General features: G+C 36.9%; 1 protein-coding gene across 7 annotated transcripts in view; it reads left to right on the forward strand.

The window, feature by feature from the left end:
* The window catches only part of PDE4B (phosphodiesterase 4B), a 564,992-nt gene that overhangs the window by 88,992 nt on the left and 452,812 nt on the right, over positions 1 to 23,188 (forward strand). For 2 of the 7 annotated variants that reach the window (XM_074334881.1, XM_074334880.1), the window contains exon 2: positions 21,003 to 21,124. The exons of the other annotated variants lie outside the window; for them this stretch is intronic. The gene's annotated coding sequence lies outside the window, so the exon portion shown is untranslated. The remainder of the gene's footprint in view (positions 1 to 21,002; positions 21,125 to 23,188) is intronic. 7 annotated transcript variants of the gene reach the window in all.

A 23,188-nucleotide genomic window follows, 5' to 3' on the forward strand; every position in this document is an offset into this window, starting at 1 on the left:
AGCTTTGCTTTTCTCTGTGCCTTATTCTCTTGTGTGATTTGTTGAAGGTAAAGGCTATTGGTAGTTTATGCTAAAGAGACAGCAACTGAAATGGAACAAAGTTGGCCAGTGAAGGATAGCATGCCATACTTTGTAAATCAGATTATCCAGATGATTTTCTCTCTCTTTTTTTAAAACTTGCTCCAAGTCTTTAGAAAGTCTTGTTTAAGTGTCTTATCTGTTTTTTGAAAATTATGGGGAAGGTCAAATGTCACCTAGAGCTGTAGGTGGGAAGAGTGCCCCCTAGCCCAAAACAGTGCAGTAGCAGGAGCAATAACTAGAGAGTAAGAAATTGCTAAGAGAAGATATGGAGGACATTACAATAGGGCTTGAGGAGCTGTGGTGTCGTGTCCCACGTGGCGATGAGGGTTGTGGTAGCGAGGAGGGCAGTGCAGGGTTAAGAAATACAGTAACCATGAATAGTGTACAAGCGGGGCCAAGGGACTCCAGCTTCAAGGACTGAGCCCCGAATTGGGCCTACGACCTACGCATAGCTTTTATTAGTTAGGTGGGGAAGTAAAGGAGATAAAGCGTGTCAATCTCAAGATCTGTGAATTCCATACACCATAATAGGAAACTGATTCAAGCCAATCACCCTGGCCTGCAGGCAGCTGATCCATAAGTCTCAGGATGTATGTACTTCCCCAAAGGACAAAACCTTTATGCGTATAAATAGATGGAGAGCACATCATTGAATCTCTTCCCCTGCAGGTTGTGGGAAGGAACGCAGCCACAGAGGCAGAGGCTCTCCTTAGCTGGGGGAAGGTGGGGGGCTGTGCCCACCTCTATGAACCCCGTGGATTCTCCTGTTTGTCCCCACTTGGCTGTGCCTGGCTTGAGTTGTCCCCCGCATGGGGAATCTTACTCGTCATTGGCTGACCAGACATCTTTCTGGGGCCAAACAGGGAGACATAAGGTGCAAGCACAAAAGTGAAGCAAAGTCCCTGAAAGGATCCGTCTCACAGACTCTCCTTACTTTACGGGCAGGTACATGGAGACAGATGGGTAGGCTGCTGCGTGGCAACACTGTGGCTGGTGAATACCTATAGAGGTCTAGTTGTTGTCATTTCCCAAATGGAGACTCTTCTTCTACTGCACACCTTTGAAGCTTGGAGTTTACTTTTGTTGAAGAAGATGGCAGGTTCTCAGAAGGCTTGCTGTTCTTCATCTGGAAAATGAAGGGATTAGACCAGGTCATAGTTTCACAGCCATTTTTATTTTCTCCCTCCTGATTCACTTGTTCTGAAAGATTTTTGCCTACCAAACTATTTCTATAATTGTATCTTTTAAATGTAACCAGAAGCATATAACACAGCCAATTAGAGCCTCCAATTAATATGAGATAACCAGTGTGACCATTCTGAGAAGTTATAATTCAGCTTAAAGCAGACAAATTTGATATTTTTGTTCATTTAAGAATGCAATAAATGTTTACAAATTTTTCAAATTGCAAATTTGCATTTTGATATGTCATCTAAAGGCAGTGGTCCACTGTTCTACCTTTCTTCATCTCTGATTCCTGCTTCCTAGAGGTATTACCTTCAAATACTGAACTATTTCCTTATGTTTGCCTCCATTTGTAGAAACAAGACATGCTGCTGTTTGTTAATTTTTAGTTTTATTCTTTATATAGTTATTTCCTGCTATGGATGATGACACACACACATTCACCTACTTTGTTTCCTCAATTTAATTTCTAAATTTTAAAAATTTTAAATTGCTATAACTGTATCACTCACAGCTGAATCATTTCATGTACTACGATTACATTTCCTTTCTTATAAATGTTTTTATTTTCCTCATATTTCGTAACTGTTTCAATCATTTTATTTTGCACAATTTTCAAAGTATCTCTCACTATTTTACCCCATCTAAATTGTAAATTTCTTTTTAATATGTTTAATCAAATCATCTATACATTTTATCTTTTTATTGGTCACACATGCATTTTCAAGCTATCCATACATTTGCTCAATGTTGTCATTTTGAAATTTTCTTATTTCATCTAAATTAGAGTAATCTTAGGCTGAGGCAACAAGTAGCCCCCAAATCTATAATGGTTCAAATACAACAGAAATATATTTCTTGCTCATGTAACAATAATGAGCTATTCCAGGTGAGTCGGGGAGGGGAGTGGGTGGCAGCTCTGATCTGCTGTTTTGGGTGAGTGAGATGGGGTGCTGCTCTGCTTCCCGCAGTCACTCAGGGTCTCTGGTTGGAGGTGCTACTGTTTTCAGTATGTAGGTTCCAAAGTAGCCATGGTCAACTCCAGTGAGAGCTGGGAGGTGGACCTGAGAATGGCTTACACCCTTTGCACTTATATATCTTTCTCTAGGACTCAGTCTTATGGCCAAACCCAATTATAAGAGAGGCTGAAATAATGTTGTCTAGCTGTGTGTCCAGAGAAGAGGACATGGGGTTTGGTAGACAGCTAATAGGACTTGCAGTGCAGTCATTCTGCACATTTCTTTACCTCTTTCCTGTGTTGGATCCCTTGTTTCTTCATTTCTGTAGATTCTCTTTCTGATTTAGTCTTTTGTTTTGAGGGATGGAGTAATCCTTTAATATCTTCTTAAGAAAGGGTGTGTTGAAGGTAAAACTTTTGAGATATTTTATGTCTGAGGATGTTTTTGTTCATTTTTATACCTGATGGATGGTGTTTTTTGAAGGTAGGATCCTTGTCAGACACCATTTTCCTACAATGCCTTCCCACATTTCTTAGATCCCATAAGATATTGTATTGTCTTTCATTTGGTTTCTTGTTTATCTCTTTCTAGAACGCCTATTACTATATTTCATTTAATCTTATATGTTTTCCATTGTAAGATACACCATTGTTTTAAGTATCACTAAGAAAAATGTATTTTCAATTAAACTGTGGACAATATTTTAATATCACTTAGAATATTAATTTTATTCTGATTGAAAGAACATAACTTAATTAAAGATAAAGTGTATCATATATCTTTCCTGTGAATGCATTAAAAAAGAACACATACTGAAATCGATTGGACTAGTTGTTCTGAAAACATATTCACATTATGAGTTTCTCTCTTCTAAGTCTCATTTGAACTCCAAGTCATAAACGTCTGTGTTCTTCATCCATGCACTATCACTCTGTGCCAGCAATAGTGCTGGTCCTGAAAAGATGCTTAGCAATCGTGGAGAGTGATCCTCCTCTGTGATTCATGCTCTGGGAATATTGTTAAAAATGCTTGATTGATGGTTGCCAGATGGGGGCGTTGTTGGGAAGATGGGTGAAAAATTTAAAGGGGTTGAGATACACAAATTGCCAGTTAGAAAAACAGTCATAGAGATGTAAAGTACAGCATAAGGAATATAGTCAATAATATTGTAATAACTAGATATGGCGCCAGATAGGTACTAGACTTGCTGGGGTGATTACTTTGCGGTAAGTTATATAAAAATCTAATCTATGTGGTACACCTGAAACTAATATAATATTTATGTCAACTGTAATTGACAAATTTAAAAAAGTGTTTAAAAAATGCTTGATTCACACTGCTCTTATCCCTTCCTCACAGGCATATGATTTCTAGATGTTAAAAGAGTTCCATTATTGTCTTCTGGGTTTTCTCCCAACAAACTAATACTCACTGTGCAAGTTTTCATGACTGTGCAGATCATAACAACCAGCTCATTACTGCTGCCTCTCTGAGAGCAATTGTGAGATACTATTGATTGTAAGATGGGTCCGATTTCAGAGCTATAATAATGTGGAGAATGTGTATAATATTTACATGTTGAACCAACTGCATGAACCCTTGAAAATGTTTTTATCATTTCAAATCCAGTTTTTACATCTTATATATTGTTATAAATCTTATTTTACTATAGACAGAGGGATAGAGAACAGTCTGACTTTTCCACTGTGTGCCTTAACTGAACTTGAATTTTCTCAAGATGAAATGGTAAGAATCCCTCGTGATCCTTTACCTCTAAAAGCAGCACATGTGCCAGAAGACTCACTGAGCTTGGAGGTGATGAAAACATAAGAAGCACCACAGTCACGATTCAGGCACCCTTTTTTAAGTGCATTAGGGAACCAGACCTAAAAGCAATGTGAAACATTTTTCCGGCTGTCCCTCTGCATAGATTCACAATTATAGTATACATGCTATCCTGTAACTATCTACTTACCTAAAATTGAATATAGATCTCTAGCATCTTTACAAATTGCTACATAGTATTCTATTGAATAAACGTATTGTGCTTTATCTAATCCTTTCTCCGATGTTGAACATTAAATTGCTTCCATTTAATTTTTGCAATTAAACAATGCTTTAGTAAACATCCTAATATAAATGTTTTCATTTGTGGAGTTAAGGGCTATATAGATTTTAAAGGCTTTTTGCCACCAAATTGCCTTTCACAAAGGTTATACCAATTCACACTTTCACCGACTGTCTATCAGTGACCATTTCCTCACAACCTTGTAATTCTGGGTTTCATCAGTCTTTTGCTAATGTGAGGAGAGTAAAATGATCTCTTTGCTGTTTTCAGCTTGTTTTCTTTGGTTACTAGGGAGCCTGAAAAACTTTCGTTTTTTTCCTATCTGATACGGTGTCCCCGGAGAGAGAAAGAAGCTGCCCTCGTAGGGTGGGCATGAGCAGGGCAGCTGGAGCGGTTCCTTTGTTGATATTAGTAAAAGGTATCTGCCAGAGAATGTAGTTACTCCTTTGGATTCCTGGAAGGTCTAGGGAATTCTGTGGTTTAAACCCTTTAACCTTCACAGAGATCCTTTTCCTTGCCTTCCCTAAGTGGCTGGAGGCCTTCCAGTCACCTTAGTTTTTTGGTGCTTTGACCATGGTTTCTGTGGGAGAACAGAGCTGCCCCCTCCAGACTACATGATCCTCACTAGTCCTGGTTGGTTTCAGGGCGATATGTATGTATGTAGGGGAGCTGTCAGTAGGGCTTTGAGTCAGTAAAGCAGGGGGTCCACAGAGCAGGTGGAAGAGCACACGCATTTGAAGGCAGACAGTAGAAGGCAGAGTGAGGGAATAGATGAACTCTAGGCAATGGTCCACACAAGGAAGGGGGCGCATGTTGGAAAGGTGGGCGGAGGTCACATGTGAACTTTGAGTGTGCCTTGATTGTGAGTTTAAGGAGTATGCTCTTTATTTTAAGGCCGTGGAGGGCTCTGAGATTTTTGGATTCCTGGTATGATGAGATCTGACAAATAGGAAAGCTAATAACTGGATGACATTTGAAAGGGATGTAGGCAATACAAAAGGTTGTATTCCTGGTCTCTGCGTGGATCCTGCAGTTTATGTTTAGCTTTTTTTTTTTTTTAATTGTGATTTCTGTTTAGAGGGACACAGTCAGGTGAATGCTTCCAGGGCTGTTGTATAGTCTATGTCTCAGAAAGAAAAGTGGGAAGCAGCTCATTTTTTTTTACAGACAGGACAGGCCCTTAGGATATGTATAAGTATTGGGGGTGTCATTCCAATAAACTTTAATTAAAAAAAAGAATGTATAGAATATATATAGGTAGTAACAGAGAGAGAAGTTGTTTTTGAGCATGTCATGTGGTATGTGGGTAGATATTTGGCATATTGAAATGCTGAATGAATCCAGAAACTATCAAAAATATCCTATAGACTTGCTGTAAGATCATCAACTGCCAAATGGCAGCAAATGTGTAATTTCAAATGGATAATGCACTGGTTATGCCATTTAGACTAGCAAAGTTCTACGTGTTATATTTTTTACTTTGTATATGGACACATCTTTCATATCCGAAATATTAGGGTAAATGAGCTCTAAATACTGTCTTCATTTCATTGGGAAATTATCTTAAGCACATGATACAGGATATTTAAAAAGGCCTTAACATTAATAACTTGCAATTGGATGGTTTATGACTATTTTCTTATGTTCATTGAATTTTGAACTATATTTTCTGAAATAGCATTTATTATACTCTTAGATATAATCTGCTTTGGCTTGGCAGTCAGTAACTGAATAAGTAATTTCATCTTTGGTATTACTGCCTGACAAACTGTGATTTTCAGACATGGTCATAAAACCTCATGAATAGTCAGTTTTTAGAGATAGGATGGTAAATATCTTCTAATAAATCATGTCTTGTGCTTAGCTCATTTATGAGTAGTTATTGCTATGAATCTTTTTGGTACTCATAAAATGCAGTTAAATTTGTAGCTGAAGAATTCAATTTTTACTCTTCGAGTAACTGTAGCCAAGGGCTGTACTCTCCTTCAGCCTAGATAAGTCATAGTGACGTTCCTAGGCCAAAAGAAGGAAGCTTGATAAAAGGTGGTGGGTGGTGAGAGGAAGATGCAGTGTATAGCTTTCCTTCCAAATGCAGTTATTGGGCTTCTCCAAGGTGGAGTGTTTATAAATTATGGGGTGTTCTAACAGTCCTCAGTCCAGACTTTCTGCTCTACCAAAGGCAATTTTTACTATTTCTTTCAACATTTGTACCCTTAAAAAACCTAGTTTTCTCTCTGGGGGGAAGGTAACTAGTATTTATTGAGCATGTACCTTGTGCCAAGTAAGTTAGTCAATGCTTTAAAATGCTCTCATTTAATTCTTACTATAACCTTGTGATAGAGGCATTATTATACTCATATTGAAGATGAAAACAATAAGTCTCAGCCAGATTAAATTATTTGGTTAACTCTATATAGTATGAGGTTATGTTTCTTTCCTTTCACCAATCCAAAATCTATAGTTTTTCTAGGTCCTGCTTAAGACTCAACATGTTAAAATTTAAAAATACGTATTGAGAGTTTTATTATGTTTCAGGTGCATAAATTATCTCATGTAATGTTCACGAAAACAAACAAATAAACAAACAAACAGGAGAAGTAGGTATATTTTATTTTCACTTTAAAGATGTGGAAACTGAGAGGTTAGAGTCTGAGTAATTTGTTCAACATCACACGGAGCTAGGATTCGAACCTAGGTCCATCTGACTCCAAAGCCTATGCTTCCACTATTACGTTGCTTTGCAAGTCTTTGTCTTTATGGGTTATGTGTTAAATTTATTATTTTGACAATTGTTTTAATTTTTTTTTGTTGCTGCTTAAGTACATACCGTACTACTTTTTCATATGAATGCAATAAGAGCTAATATGGAGGGCCTACTACATGCCGTTCGTGCTTTGCTAAATGCTTTGTCTGTAATAGGGCTTCTTAGTCTCAACCCTGTCGACATTTGAGCCAGATGATTCCCTATCCTTGGAGGGGGGGTTCTGTCCTGTGCATTATAACATGTTTAGCAGCATCTGTGGCCTCTTCCAATAGCATTTCTCCCCCTCTCCCCAGTTGTGGAAACCAAACAGACCTCCAGACATTGCCAAATACCTTTTGTGGTGGGGAGGAAATCACCTGAGATGGAGAAAGACTGGTTTGTATTATCTCATCCTATCCTCAGAGCACACTGTGTTTGAGGCTCACACCCTTATGATCTCAATTTCACACAGGAGGAATAACTTAACTCAGGATCACACGGCATCTCCAGGACGCAAACTGAACGCTTACATAGAACTTTGGACTAAATTTTGCTTTATTTCATGGGCTGCCTTCAAATTTAACTTGAAAGTTCTGGAAGTCTCGGGCTTTGTCAGATTCTTCTCTTTCTTTTTCTCCTTCCCCTTCTCCTTTCCTTTCTCCTCCCCCTCCGCCTCTTCCTCCTGCTTCTTCTTCTCCTTCTTCTTCTTTTTCTTCTCCCCCCTCCCCCAAGGACACCAGGAAAAGTATTTAAAATTGCAGCGCTTTGAGAGATGTTCATTAAACAAATGACCCATTTTATGTGGGTCATATTTAAATAAGAAACTTTTAAATAAAATTTAGCCTAGTGCAGTAATTAAGAACAAACGGTTTGGAATCAGAAACGTCTCAGGTTTAAATCTCACATCTACCATTTATTAGTTCTAGGATTCTGTGAAGATTTTTTGACCTCTTTTAGCACGAGTTTTCTCTTCTGTTTGGGACAAATAATTCCTCCTGTAGATATTGTGGAGGAATATATGTCACCTAGCACAGTACATGACACAAGATTAAAACAATTCAGTAAATGGTAGCTATTAATACTGGTAATACAAAGAATCACAATAGTTATGATAACAAAACTGTTTGGATTTTCCCTTTATAATATGAGACCATTACATATATTTCAATCAAGTTAAAAAATGTTTTCCTTTGTATACCTAGAACAACTTGAAAGCTGTTGTTGCCTTAACATTAAGTTAAAAATTACATAAAATTAAAAAATACAGAAGAGAAAGGAGAAAAGTCTGTGGAAAATGTAAACCTAAACAAACAAAAACATAGGACCATTCTGTGGATGAAATTAAAATACTGAAATACTTAGGTTCTGAAGACAAATTACATTTAGTTCATTTCATTTTAGTAAAGAATTATTAACCCCCTTGGTGGCTCGAAGAAGAGCCTTCTTTAGCCTCCAGAACAGCTGAATTGACTCATCTCTGATCTCAGCCCTCAGCCTTCTGCTGGTTTGGCATCTCTCGCTTCCTTCCTCAAGGTCTGACCTTTTGCCACATTTCCTCTGACTCATTTTTTGGGTTCTGCTCCTGGCTTTTAGCTTCTGCTCTGAGGATTCCTTTCTGAGGTTCCTGGGTCCTCTTTCAGGTTAGTTACTGACCTGATTTAATTTTCCACTGGATTCCCTCCTTAGGTGACGACACTCCATGGCTTGCCTGCCATGCCTCAGTTACATGACTGCTCAGAGACGGCATTCTCACCTTCTGCTGCTCCCTCTGCCCTAAGCCAACTTTGACAAATACTTTACAAATGTAATTGGCAGGAATCATTTAGGTTTTAACTATAGGTTGGTGGCATTGAATTTCCCACACAGTAAAATGCCATGATGCAAAGTCATTGTTTTTAGACTCTTGAAGGACTATTTTTGTATTTTAAATGCTTCTCAATTTTTTTTTTTTTTTAATCTTTTGGTATACTTTGGAAGTGTTAATATTTGTAGGGAACACTGAGGTATGTAGATAAAGCTGTTCTTGGTTCCAGGACCTGTGTGTCTATAATGGAGGGACGTAGGGGATGAGTGTCTCAGCCTCCTGTACAAAATTATATACAGTGGCATATTGGTTGGGAAGCTGTATTCTAAAGTTCCCCGGAAAAATACAGATAATAGCACTGGTCTGGGCGGGGGAAGTGAGGAAAGCGTAAACCCTTAAACAGTTGTTCTTTAGCCTCTTCATTTTCCACTTGACTATCAGATGCTTTCTAAAAGGCCCAGCCCACCCTGGAGAAACTGCCAGGAATAGGAAAACTCAATGAAGATAAAGATGCTGCAGTTTCTGTAGGGAGGCTGGTGAGGAAAGAGATAGATCTATTTTAAGACATTTTAAGACGTGCTGAAACTGGAAAGAGATTGGGAGCAGGGGGAGAGTTAGGAGGCTCCTGAGGGAATCCAAGAATGAGGTACTAAGAATTTGGAGTATTGGCTACCGAACTGAAAAGGAATGAATCACTCGTTTTACATTCATAGAGAAAAGACTTGAGTGTATATGATAGGCCAGCCGATAGAAATTTATTTACCACCTTGGAAGTGAAGCTATATTTATATCCTTCACCAATTATGTCAGACCACCAGAATTACCATTAGATATGAGGAGAGTGGGGAGAAAGACGTCAATAATAATATTCAAGTTACTATTTTAATGAATTATATTAACTAGTGTTTAGTTTTTTAAATGATTTTAATTCATTTTAGTCACTGAAAAAAGGAGCAAGGAAAAAGTGCAATCTGGAGTGGAGAGAAGGTGTGTTGAGCTTTGAACAACCCAATTTTGAGATACTTGTGCAATGTAAAATAACAGCTATTTGGAAAGTGCTTGGAAAGTGGTTCTGGAAGTCTCAAGAAAGAGCCCCATCAGAGAAACCAGATTTAGAACAATATGAACAATGTAGAGATCCATACTTTTGGTTGGTGTGCGGGGGGAGCGTTCCTATGGAAATCATATGCCAAACTGTGTTCCTGTGTGGTTTTTCTGGGGAGAGGACCCTGTGTAGTTTCAAGGCATCACCACCATAGAGAGTAAATTAAGCCCTGTAGGACAAATTGGAGGGAATTATAATTTTTAAAGTAAAAGAGGAGAATGATTTGAAGATAACGTTCTCCTCCCTCCCCCCCCCCTCCTTTGGCAGTAATGCAAGAGTATAAAAGGGAATTGGTTTGGGAAAACATATGATTAGAAATAATGAATTTAAGTTGGGATAGAAATTTGGGAAATAGTGTGTCCCACAGGTAACAGCGGTTGCAGCCATGGAAAACAGGTGGGAGATGTGGATTGCAGATAGGCTTAAGCATCGCAATGGTACTAGAGGCTGTGAGCGTATTTGAACTCTAAGCAAAGGTTTAGAATAAAGACAGAATGATGCAGAAGGCCAACTTCTGAGCTTGGCAATACCCAGAGTAGAGAGCCAGGTGAACAGAAGGAGTGGGGCACTCCAGGCACCTGATAGAAAATTCAGTCATGAATTGGCTAACGCATGTTGCTTGCCAGAGCCTTGCTTGAGGCAGCTGCTGGTTGACAGAAACAGCTCAAGAGACATATCATTACTCTCTCCTCTAGTTTGCTAGACTGACACTAGTATTTAAACCTGTTTTGCTTCCTTATCTCTGTAACTAAATTTGCTTAAAGCACATATGTATAATATGTGTGTGTATAAACATATATAGGTATGTGTGTGTGTATGTGATACAGAGAACACACGAAAACAGAAATATGTAAAGCTGAAATAAATTGATAAAGGATGAGTTGTAATATATATTCCTATAACCACTGGATTATTTTGTGCACCTTCTACAATGTTTTCTTAAACAACTTTATTGACGTATTTCTTATATATAATAAATGACACTCATTTAAAGTCTATCATTTGGTGATGCCTGACAAATGTACTCATGTGTATAACCACCACAACAATCAAGATATTTCTGTTATCCTCAAAATTTCCTCCTGCTGCTTTGCAGTCCTTTCTTCTCTTCCCCTCAGCCCTTGGCAACCACCAATCTCCTTTCTTTCACAGTAGCTTAGTTTGTAGTTTTATAATTTTATATAAATAGAATAATACAACATGTACTCTTTTTGTCTTGTTTCTTTTCCTCCCCCACTCAACTTAATGCCTTTTTAAAATTATTATTGCTGTATGGATATACCACAATTTGTTTATCTATTTATCTGCTGATTGGGATTTAGGTTTTGTCCAGATATGGGCTGTTACAAATATGCCACCCACAAACATTTTTTTATAAGTCTTTGTGTGGACATATGTTTTCATTTGTCATGGGTACATACCTAGTTATGGAATAGCTTCGTTGTTCTCGTTGATCAGAAAGTTCATGGCTATATTAAAATGATCACATTTCCAAGAATAAATGTATTCATTTATTCTTTTAACACATAGTTTTAAGCAAACACATTTGCACTTTGAGAGCCAAAATTACAAATTGCATCTCTGCTTTTGAGGAATGTAAGAAATATCAATTTCTTATAAAAGTCATTTATGTGATAAGTTGGTGTTTCAAGTCGCTGGAGAACACAGTGAATATCAAATGATTGACCAGTCTGGTGCAAGAAATTGAACACTCTTCCCTCTGTAAATTAAATAAAAAAATGAGTACAACTAAAATGAACTGAGATGAAATGCAATATGGTATCCTGGATTGGATCCTGGAACAGTAAAAGGACATTAGTGGGAAAATGGGTGGAGGGAATATTGGAATTCTGTGCAATCTGCAAATTTTCTGTAAATCTAAACTTATACTAAAATTAAAAGTTTTTTGAAAAACTTAAGCATTTCTGCTCAATAAAATTATAAGCTAAAAAAGTAAAGTGAGAAAAACATTGATGTGTATATGACAAAGATCCTTATTGAAAAAAATACTCTTTTAAGTCAATAATAAAAATACTAATCTCCTGAGGAAAAAAAGTGGGCCAAGAACATAAGGACAATCAATAAAATAATTTGTCCGTATGACTTAGGTAAGGAATGGACCTTAGTCCCCTGCCTCATGTTTCCACATGGGAGGACTTCAGCTAGAGTAACACCTTGGCCAGTTTCCCCACTTCTCACTCTCTCCTACGTGGGGATAATTTACTTATCTGGTTTAAAGAATTTGGGAGAAAAAGAATCAGACACACACAGCCCAGCTTTTTCTCTATTTTCTTTCTCTATTTGGATGCATCTCTCTACTGTTTATGTTGCAATTCTAGAAGAATCTTGGGATGTCCAATTATTATCTAAAGTTAGGTATTCATTTTCTGATCTGCCTAAACATTAAGAAAGCTTTTTTTGGCTTCTATTTTTAGTGATTATTAATGTACTCTGTGTGTGTGTGTGTGTGTGTGTGTGTGTGTGTGTGTGTGTGTGTATGTGTGTGGAGAGAGAGAGAGAGAGAGAGAGAGAGAGAGAGCCTGACAGGGTTGTGGTGTGGTTTGTGGGGGCAGGGTGGAGAGTGTGATTAAGTATACAAAATCCTAAGAGCTGATAAACTTGCAAATATATTAATTCTCCATAACAATCAAAGCAATGCAACTTAAATCAAGAGGGTCCCATATTTTTACCAGAATGATAATTCAGAAAAGGTTTCAGAAGGAACCATAGTTAGTATTGAGGAATTTGTAGTGAAAGGATCTTTTAAATTGTGGGTAGAAGAATAAATTGGTACAATTATTTTCCAAAGGCATATCGTCAATTTGTATCAATAACCATAACAGGCTTACACTCAACTTCACTTTTAGGATAAAATCTAAGGTAGTAACCAAAGATTTTACACTAAGATTTGTAAACAAATATTGTTAATCACAGCATTATTTGTAGAGGGCAAACGTGGGAAGCGACTTAATTGTCTAATATGTGAATATTGTACTACTTATGATTAAAGCCATAAATAAAGACCATGTCTTGAAGAGTATTGAGAGAAATGGGAAAATGCATATGATCTAGTGTAAATAAGATAAAAGCAAGATATAATACCATGTGTACAATTTAATCTTAGTTTTGTAAGCAGCCTCTCTTTACAAAATAAGTTTTGTAAAAACCATTTTTATAAAATTATAATTTGAAAAATACTTTTATAACAACATATTTATAAACATATTCATAAAATGGAATATCAAGTGAGATTATTCTTGTCTGAATTTGCAGTTGAGGTCCAAAGCTGAGAACAATGGTTACTGTGTACCCCATAGAGATGGTTGTCTTGGGGAGTGCAGTGCTTGGGAATGGGTCATTATGAATGATGCCCGAAATGAAAAGGTTATTATTATCAAGATGCCTGCTACATGGAAGGCATCTAAAGCCAGTGTCTCATTATTAACCACAGAAACAATAACCAGGAAAATAATCATGGGATGATGCCAATCTCTCCCAGCTATATTAGGAGAGATTTACCCTCCTCTCCTCCTTTGGACGAGTTAGTCTTTTAGAAGAAGGAGGTGGTGTGTCAGGATGCCTCATTTTACATTCACAACTGGTAAGTCAACCTAAGTCTAGTTTCACTGGTGGCAGGGGAATAGAGGATTTTGAATTCAGTTTAAGATTGAAATTTTAAAATGAAAGTCTTGAGCCTTAAATATCAAAGTGAGACTGTTCTAATAATTGAAAGTTTATGGGCGTGTATCAGTGTGTGTGTAGTTTGTTGAGGGGTCTTAACTCATTGGAGTGTACATATGAATTGGTTTTTTTTATTTCCAATTGTGATATGTCAAACTCTAGTCCCTGTCTGTCTTCATTATTGCAACTCTTACTGACATGTTGGCTAGATTCTATTAATATATATAAATTTGCTTTAAAAAAATAAAAGTGTGTTTGTATTTTGTACCTATATGAATGTGCAGCAAAAAGGGCTAGAAAAATGTCCACTAAAAATTAGTGATAGTTATCTTTTGGTAGGGGGATTATTTATACATTGTATTCCACATATTTATTCTTCCCTGTATTTTCCAACATCAAATGTGTATAACTTATAATCTCACAATAATATAGATATATATTATAAAGGTACATCTTTTGCAAAATTGTAATTGAAGATGATGCCATTGTGTTGTTTGATTTACATTTTATAAGGATCCACATACGACTGTCATTCTTAAAAGATTAATACCTCAGGAAAATGTTTCTCCAGATAAACCTGCATGATTTCTCTTGTCAGATAAAAATACTGGGCCTCTTCGGTTTATTTACTAGTAGACAAAGCTAAATTCATTGCTCAGTTGTCACTGCCATTGATTTTGCTCTCATCATACCTCATTTAGAATGCCTCAGCTGCCTTCTAACTATTTTCTGCTCTAGACTCTTCCACCCTCAGCGCTGCCTTCTGAGGATGTTTCTGGAATGCAAATCTGGCTGTAGTTATTTCCATTTAAAATTCTTCAGTAGCTTCCTGTGTGATAAAACCAAACTCTGGGCCTGGCATCCTAGGCCTTCCCTCCACAAGACTGTGCCTAAAATGCCTTCGCTAGTGTCTTGCTTCTTTCCTACTTGTGTCCTGTCCTTTAACTTTCTTAAATGACTTGTAATTTTCCTACAGTGCTTTTTTCATGACTTTCTTTGTTTCTCATGCCTTTTGTTCTTCCTTCCTTCATTCTTGATACTGTCCCTTTCTTTGGAGAAAACTTCTGTTTTTTTCTTTAATGAGCTCAGCTTTACCTAGTATAATAATCTGTTCCTTTCTTGTGTTCCCAGTACCACACGAACGGAACTGTCATTTTTTGGTTATTTTTCTGTCTTCTCTATAAAAGGCCAGACCACATTTTCTTCAACCTGCTAAGGGCTTGTTACATAAAAGATGTTTAATACTCATATGTGTAAAATCTAAGAACTTTAGATACATTGTCTTTTTTAATTCCCTGCAACACATCTGTAAGGTGGATATTATTGTGCAGCTGACAAAATAGAAGCTTAGAGACATTGTTACTTATTGTGTTGTTATTTGCTTAATGTCTGTTCCTACCACTGGACGGTGAGCTCAGTTAAACAAGGAATAGTAATAGTTAAGATTGGCTAGGATATGCTGCAGTAATACAATGCCCCCAAATTTTAGTGGCTTCCAAAACTAAACACAACATAGTTTGTCTCTTATTCATGTTACATGTTCTTTGTGAGTTGGATGCTGTTATGCTGCACCTAGATTTCACTCTGGGATCAGTCTGCCAGGATAGCCTTTATCTGGAAGATTGACAGTTTTCATAGCAGAAAGAAAAGGGACACAGAACTGCATGATGGCTTTTGAACTTCTGTCAATGTTTCATTGGCCAAAGTAAGTCACGTGACCACTCCTAAGTACAAAAGGATGGGTATCTATAATCTTCCTATAGGGATGGCATCACAGAGAGGAAAAATGAAATATTTGGCAAACATTAACATAATCTACCACAGGGAACCTAATTGTTTTGTTTACCGCTGCCTGTTCAGCACCTATTACTATGCCTGGTACATGTAGGTCTCAGTATTTAGTGACTGCATGTCACAAAGCTAGTAGGCATGCCAGAGCTGTGATTTGATTAGTCTAATGTCAGAGCCCATTCTGAATGACTTTGCTATTTGCATTACCTAGTCTCAGATGCTTACTACATAATATGCCTTTCTCTAATATCTCTGCTCACTCTCTCTTGTATTTGCTTTGTTTTTAATTATTCTATAAATAGCAGGGAAATATTTGCTGTGACAATGAAAGAAGTTAGAGAAAGATGACCCCAGAAGTAGAATGAAGCCAGGAATGTATAGTTTCAGAGATGTCAGGTTAAGAAAGAAAAAAAAAAATCAGAAGGAAAAGAGTAAGGGCAGTATCAAACATAGCAAGAGATTAATTAGGAAAAAAAAGATTGTTAGAAAAGGTCTTTGCTGTCAGATACTTCACTGGAGCCAAGGGGGCATAAAAATATTTACAGATTTGATCAGACTTTAAAAGGTAAAAGTGATAGTGGCCATATTTATCTTTCAGGGCATTCTGAAACTGAGATTGGGGTGGAAGTACAGTTAAGATCCCATATTTAAGGTATAGAGAGCTTTTCTGTCTGCAGTATATTCACATGGGCTAGCTCTCCATTTTCTCAGACACGGAGAAGGAACTATCTTTAAAAAGGAAGAATGGATTCTATCTCTGAATAATCACATTAATCTCCTTGAATGACTGGCACCGATCTCAGTAATTCACTACAGACAAAAAAGTAGAGCTTCACATGTTGTAAGGTAGGCTAGGCAGCTTTTGAAATTCAAGTAATTTTATTTATTTATGGTTAAAATAAAATATGACATCATAAAGATTCATTGAAGCATTGCTTTCTCACTTAGGAGATCAGATTGCGTGTGGTCAGAAATGTGTATTAGTACAAGAGATTCAGTGGGCCAGTGAGGACTACATTTATAGGAGACCGAGAGGCGGAGTGGGAGCACAGATTTTAAGTAAGTTGGATCTAAAGCGTTTTAAAAATAATTTAACTCCTTTGATTTAGGTTTTAATTCCACCTCTACTCCTTGATAGCAGTGAGACCGTGGTAAATAGAATTAATCTCTGATTCCTATTTTCTTCCTCTGCAAAGTGAGGATAATATTTACCTCGATGTTTTAGTATAATAAATAATAATACATGTGGATATTGACAATCAGTGATAGCTCATATGATGTACTAATTGAAATAATTACAGTGATGATTACTCACTCATCCTCTTTTAGCTCTGAGGAAAGAGCAGGATAAGTGAGGTTAGAAAGTATTTGATCAGCACTGATTTATCATTGGACACTTGCTTATATCCCTACAAGATAAGTCTGGCTTAACAGCAATGCACGGAGGTCCCCAACAGGGAAAATTTCTTTCCCCAGAGTCTAAGAATCTGTTGAACTACTTGGAATCAAAATAAAGAATTTCAGGTACGCTGACCATATTTGCAAACCCTACAGCTTGTGTGAATCCACTGAGGAGAAATGACTGTAGAGCAGGGGACAGGGGACTTGTTCTCCAGTGATGACCCTCAACTCTACCACAGTCTGATCAGGCACGGGGAACGCAGCTCATGCTGCCCTGGAAAGCATGAAGTGGTGTATCAGCCTTTTTATTCTTGTTTAAGGTTGTAGGAGAATAATTGCCATAGCAACAGTTTTCCCTTCCAATGCAGATAAGCACAGGATGCCCCTTGGTAGAAAGATTGAAGTTTTGGGAAGTTCTCATCTTGTTATAATTTATTAAAAAAAGAAGAACTCTTTAATAAAAAAGCAATTTAACAAGTTCTTTTGCCTCAGTTTCTTGAAAGATAGCATAGATTCTATATAATAGTTTTTGGGGCTGGAAACTACTTCCTAAAGAAATCTACTTTCTCCAGTCCTGGTTTTTAGACAGATAGAAAAGTTCTACATGTAATAAAAATTAACTGAAACATTAACTGCTTTATCCAATTATGTTCAACAAGTGGTCTTGGTCCTACTTGTACCTTAAACTTACCTTGTCCGCAGTTCTTCTCCCTAATCTAGTTCTCCTTCTGAATTCCCTATTTTGGTTAAAGGTACTCATTTCTCTTTCTAGAAACAGAAGCTCACAATTGAGTGTCAGGTTATACTCCTCTCTCACAACCTGAAATTGTTGATCTCCTGCCAGTTTTGCCTTCCTAGTACAGTGGTTCTCATTCCCGGCATGCATCAGAGCCACCCGTGGAACCTTTAAAGAATACTACTCTGGAAACCCATCCCTGGATATGTTGGGGTGTAAGCATCTGCATTTTGTATTGTGAACGTTTCATAGATATTGAAGAGTAAATACAACATAAAATACAAAACTAAGGTATACATACAATAAATGCCTTCCTTTAGCTACCACCCAGTTCAAAAAAAAAAAACAGACCGTTTACCAATAGAGCTGATGTTTCTTGTGTAAAGTAGTTCGTGGTTTCACTTTCCAAGGTTTCAGTTATCCATGGTTAACTGAGGACTAAAAATATTAAATGGAAAATTCCAGAAATAAACAGTTTGTAGTTGTGAATTGTGCCATTCTGAGAATGAGAATGATGAAATCACAAGCCGTCCTGCTCTGGACCACCTGGAATGGAATCATCCCTTTGTCCAGCATATCCAGGCTGTATACGTGGCCTGACCTTTACTTACTTAGTAACTGTCTCAGTTATTAGATCTACTGTCATGGTATCACCATGCTTGTGTTCAAGTAACTCTTATTTTACTTTACAATGACCCCAAAGTGCAAGAGTAGTGATGCTGGCAATTCTGACATGTAAAAGAGAAGCCACAAAGTGAACCATTTTAAGTAAAAGGGTGAAAAAAATTATATGCTGCAGTTGCTAACATCTAATATAAGAATGAATCTTCTATCAGTGAAATTGTGAAGAAGAGATTTGTGCCAGTTTGCTGACAGAGAGAGAGAGAGAGAGACCACATTCACATAACATTTATTGCAGTATATTTTATTATTAGTTATTATGGTTAATTTCTTACTGTGCCTAATTTATAATTAAAATTTATTGGGGCAGCCAGGTGGCTCAGTTGGTTAGAGCACGAGCTCTCAACAACAAAGTTGCCAGTTCATGGGATGGTGGGCTCTGCCCCCTGCAACTAAAGATTGAAAATGGCAACTGGACTTGGAGCTGAGCTGTGCCCTCCACAACTAGATTGAAGGACGACAATGACTTGGAGTTGATGGGTCCTGGAGAAACACACTATTCCCCAATATTCCCCAGTAAAAATTGAAAACAAAAAAAGAGTTCACCTTAAAAAAAAATAGGTGTGTGTGTGTAGGAAAAAACATTATATAAGGCTTGGTACTAGCCATGGTTTCAGGCATCCACTGGAGGTCTTGGCGCATATGCCCCGCAGATAAGAGGGGACTATTCTGCTCCTGGTCTATCATTTTCTTCTCCTCCCTTCAAGGGTAATTTCTATTCTGAATATTATATTTACCTTGCCTTTAGATTTAATTATAGTTTTATTAGATATGTGCCTTCATAAACAATAGTAAAATTTTGCGTGTTTGAACTTTATGTAAATGTCATCATACTGTACGTAATCTGTTTACTTGACTTTTTTATTCTCCTTTATGATTTTGATATTCGTCGATGCTGGTGCCTACAGCTGTGGCTCATTTATTTAGTGTAGTACTGCATTTACGACTATAGCCTAATTTATTCACTGTCCTATGGGTGGTTATTTAGATTTTCTTTCTTTCTTGTCTCTTTCTCTCTTTCTTTCTTTTTTTCTTTCTTGTCAGGTCCACATCTTAAACAGCTTCTCTAGGGCATGTACCTAGGAGTGGAATTGCTGGATTGTATCCTTGCATTCCATATATTTATGTTTTCAACTTTGCAAGATAATGCCAAGGTTTTCCTGATAGTGGCTGTATCAACTTACTCCCACAGTCTTGCATGAGAATTTGCGTTGTTCCATATTTCTGTGTTCACTTTTTAATGCTCAAGGTTTGTTTTCTTATTGGAGGCTATAAAGTGTTATCTCACAGTGATTTTAATTTGCATTTCCCTGATAACTAATGAGGCTGAGCACCTTTTCTTAGTATATTTACCATTCTTGATTCATTTTCTTTAGAATTCATATGCCTCTCTTTTGCTGTGCATCTGCATTTTAAAAATTCCACAGGTAATTCTAAAACAGCCGAGGGTGAGAGTAAAGAAGGCCTTTACATTTCTTCCTTCTTGTGCTTCCTCATTGTTCCTACTGTCTCTGTACTTGTTCAGGCCCCATCGCCTCAGCATCTCATTGATTTGCAGTACTCTACTCACTGGTCTCTGAGCCTTTAGTTTCCTCACCGCCAATTCATCTGACCAGGCCCTTTTTCCTGCACTCCAGTTCTGACTGATTCTCTAAACTCCTTTACAAGAAAATGTCGATGACTCTCCTTTGCTTGCAAATAAAGTCTGATTTCTTGTGATTTTTGATTAATACCTACATCTCTACTGTTGAGTCCCTGTCGTTTCATCACACACCTTTTGCTGTAGATCCTAATATCTCGTTAATGTCAATTATGAGCACCACAATTTCTTCCTTCCATGCTTGGTCACCCATGAGCTCCACTGTTGTTAACGTTTTGGAATTAATTATTTACATTTTCCTTATCCTACTTGCCACTTTCTACCTGGTTTTATAGTTGTCTTTGCTAGGCAGTGAATCCATGAATGTACGATCCTTCATTTTCTCCACCTCCATCTCAGTGCCTTTTATATACTATGTGATGGTAATTTTTTGTGAATGAATGAAAGAAACTGTGGAATAGAACTAGAACTCAAGTCTCATGATTTAGTGTTTTTTTCTCTGTGTGTTAAACCAGTCACCTCCTCCAAGCTAAGAACTAAATTTTCTGAGTGGTGTATATGCTTTTTCCTAGCTAGAGTATCTCTCACAGGCTTGGTGTGAAGATAAAAGATGGCCATGGGCTTTATTGTTGCTGTTGTTTAAGCAAACATATTTAAAATTACACAATAAACTATACCCTTAAGACCAAAGATACTTTGAAAAAAAAATTCTTAGTAATGAGAAATAATAAATATTTTAATATGAGTTTGCTAAAAGAAAGCACTTTAAATCTATTAGGAATTAAATCTGGTGATTAAATTTTTAAAGTAAACTAGGCAGTATTGCTTATAAAACTATTGACAGGGCTCTGCATGCAAAAATTAAAGGATTAATTATACAGAAATATAAAAGAATAAGACTGGATGTCTTATGTGAGTTATAAATGGTTCTTAAAGTCATTTCTACATGAATTTTCTAAAAAATATTTTTAGAGATGACGTCATTGAAAAAAATATATACTCTCACAAAAATATTCCATCTATATTCAATTCACACACCAATAAATTCTCTTGTTTAAAACCATTCTTGTCATTTTACGATCTCATTTTATAGCACACCCTTCTTGGTAGATTTTGTGCATTTTAATTTGCATTTTCCTGAATATGACTTTGCTGCTGCTTCCTTAGGTCTCTGAATTGAGCTGTTATGTGCAGGCGATAAGGAGGACCAGCTTTCAGAAGCCCAGTTGATTCAAGCTTCTTAGTGATACCCCGGATCATTTGAATGGTTACTTTGGGTGATGCCAAAGGTTCAGTAAACCCTATCTATCTCTCATAGTGATGGTAGAAGAATGTAGTTATTATTTTTCTAATGAAATCCTCCAATATCATTTAGATCAGTAGCAGACCTAATTGGCTGGTGACCCCAAAATGTTTCATACCTCTTTCTCCTTTTATTTCTTATCCCTTTACACTAGAAGTTAAAAAGCCAGATACTTGTATCTGACCCAATTCTGGCTAAAAAGACTTAAGGTAACGACTATTGAGGACCTTCTGAGAAAGATAATTTGCTTCTCAATGAAAGGGACAGGCATATGAAGAGAATTCATTGGCATTGTCTCTTCCCTTTCCTTCTTTCTTGGGAAATTGGTGACATGATACTATATATGGAACTGTAGCAGTCATCTTGTGACTACAAGGTAAAAAAGCCAGCCCACTGAGGTGGTGGCGCCCAAGGGTGGAAAGATGCTCCTTCATGATGACACTGTTGAGCAATGGAATGAATGCCCATGTATAGGTGTGAATAAACAGTAAATGTCTTATCTTTACTAGTCACTGGATTTTCTGTTATTGGAAGCTGAATACATCCTAATTGATAGAGTCACATGTTGAACGAGTCTGTAATTTTCTCTATAATTTCCTTAATAATAATCTTTCTCTATAATCTTCCATCTGTAATTTTCTCTATAAACTTTTTGAAAATATCTCTATCTCTATCTATCTATCATCTATCTATCTATCTATCTATCTATCTATCTATCTATCTATCTATCTATCTATCTATCTAGCTAGCTAGCTCGTCTAATCTATCTATAGTTTCAACAGCCTTTCAGTGAGGTTTCTGTTATCTGTGCTGAAGTGAGCTTCAAGAGACTTTCCCTTAGTTTTCTTTTCCTGAGATTTTATAATAACTTCTTATTCATTCTCTTTGTGTACGACATCTTTCTGGCACTGGTTGTGAATACTCTTACAGTGATGATATTATCATCTTTATGGAAATCTGACTCACATTAAAATTTCATCATATTTTACATCTGGATTATCATAAAATATTCTGTACTCATCTCCATGGATGAATACCTGGTTTACAGAAGAATTGCTAATGTTGCCACTCGAGGGAGTTTTAACAAACTCTTCATAAATAGGAGAACTTTCCTTTTCAAAGTCCACATTTCCTAGAAATTCATGAGACTTCTTTGGAAAAGGTGCCTTATGGGAGCTTATATTCATATGTCCTTTGATGCTTCCTTGCAAAATAATCTTAGTAGTATAAGACTTGTTTTTCTGTCCATGCTTCCTAACTTCCTGATGGAGTTTCATGGAATCATTGAACTTGAACCATAAAAATACAATGAATATGGGGCTTTTTATTCTGAGTAAGCAGACTTTTTCTGTAATGATCTAGATAGTTAATAATTTAGACTTTGCAGGCCACATATGGTCACTGTTGCATATTTTTCTTTGTTTTTGTTTTTAATAACTTTTTCAAAATGTAAATGCCATTTCTAGCTCTTGGGTCACAAAAACAAGGTGTAGGTTGGATTCTGTCCATGGTGTGTAGTTTACCAGTTCTTGTTCTGGAAGGTTATACTAGAATGTAAAGTTAAGAAGCTTCTACTACCCCCCAAATAGAGGCAGAACAGTTGGGAGTACTTAGCGTAAAAGTCAAGAGGAAGAGGGAGAGGGAAATATTGTATCATCCTAGCATTTATCTGTATATAATAAATGTGAGGGTAACTTTTGGTTTCATCTGGAAACGTGGAGACCTGGAAAGAATGTCTCTTGTCCTTACAACAAGAATAAAACTTAACAAGCTACACGTTAATGCTTTTTCTTTCTTTTGTATTCTGACATATTTTCCTGGCTTTGCACACTAGTTATTTTGCTTGGACTTGGAAGTCCCCAAATGGACTCAGGTATATATCTTTTGGAGAGGGTTGTTTCTACTGAGAACCAATTTTGCCATTTGCAGTTTTTTTCTGGAGGTTTTGTTTCCAGATGGCAACATTAATTTAAGTTCCACTTCTTATAGTCACCAATAACCTCTTTGAAAGTGTTGAAGGTCAAATTCAGATATGGTGAAAAGGTATGTC

Source organism: Rhinolophus sinicus, linkage group LG06 (genome assembly GCF_036562045.2).
Source record: "Rhinolophus sinicus isolate RSC01 linkage group LG06, ASM3656204v1, whole genome shotgun sequence".
NCBI classification, from domain to species: domain Eukaryota; kingdom Metazoa; phylum Chordata; class Mammalia; order Chiroptera; family Rhinolophidae; genus Rhinolophus; species Rhinolophus sinicus.